Here is a 1,160-nt window from a genome sequence, read left to right on the forward strand (position 1 = left end):
AGACCTGGGTTCGATCCCTGGGTCAGGAAGATCCCCCTGGAGAAGGAAATGGCAACCCGCTCCAGTATTCTTGCCTGGAGAACCCCATGGACAGAAGAGCCTGGTGGGCTACAGTCCACGGGGTCGCAAAGAGTCGGACACGACTGAGCGACTCCACTTCACTTTTTTCTGTTGGCACAAGCGGAAGTCTGCTTAACTGTAGTGAATGAGTGAATGAGAGTGGCTGTTGGTAGAATGCACCCACCCTAAATTCCCCTTCTCCTCAGTTTCAAGCTTCCAAAATGGGCTCCTTAGGATGCCCACGAAGCACAACAATTGGCATTTGTCAAGCCACTTACTTACGATTATTCTGAATCTCTAAAAGTTCTAAAAAATAAAATGAAATTAAACCCTTAAACTGTTCAAATATACTCCCATCCTGCCCCACTCTGCTCACCTGTATCTTGAATTCCCAAACCAAAAGGCTTTTCAGACAACCTCCTCTTTGTTACAAATGAGAGAAGTGGACATTTGTCCAAGTTGTTACATGTATCAAAAACTTCAATCCTTTTTATTGCTAACTAGTATTCCATGGCACGTATATATTGTTTCAGCTTTGGGTTGTTACAATCCCTGCTATAAACATCCATATATAAATATTTTTTGTGAGCACAAGTCTTCATTTCTTTGGGGAAAATACCCAGGAGTGCAATTTCGGAGTCATATTATAGGTGTATGTTCAGTTTTTTAAGAATCTATTTTCCAGAGCAGCTATACCATGTGCATTCTCGCCAGCAGTGTATACAGGATCCAGTTTCTTTGCATCCTCACCAGCATTTGATGTCTTAATTTTTTTTATTTTAGTCATTCTGATATATGTGTAGTGACATCTCACTGTGGTTTTAATTTGTGTTTCCCTGGTGGCTAGTCATGTTCATCTTTTCATGTGCCCACTTGCCATCTGTGCCATATCCTCTTGGATTAAATCTTTGTTATTTGCCCATTTTATAACTGAACTTTTTTTTTTTTGACATTGAGTTTTGAACGTTTTTTCTATATTTTAGATACTTGTTCTTTGGTGGGTATGTGCCTTTCAAGTATTTTCTCCCACATTGTAACTTGTCTTTTTATCTCTTGGGGTTTCCCAGGCGAAAGTTTCCAATTTTGATGAAGTTCAACCT

This window comes from Bos mutus, chromosome X (assembly GCF_027580195.1).
Source record: "Bos mutus isolate GX-2022 chromosome X, NWIPB_WYAK_1.1, whole genome shotgun sequence".
NCBI lineage: Eukaryota > Metazoa > Chordata > Mammalia > Artiodactyla > Bovidae > Bos > Bos mutus.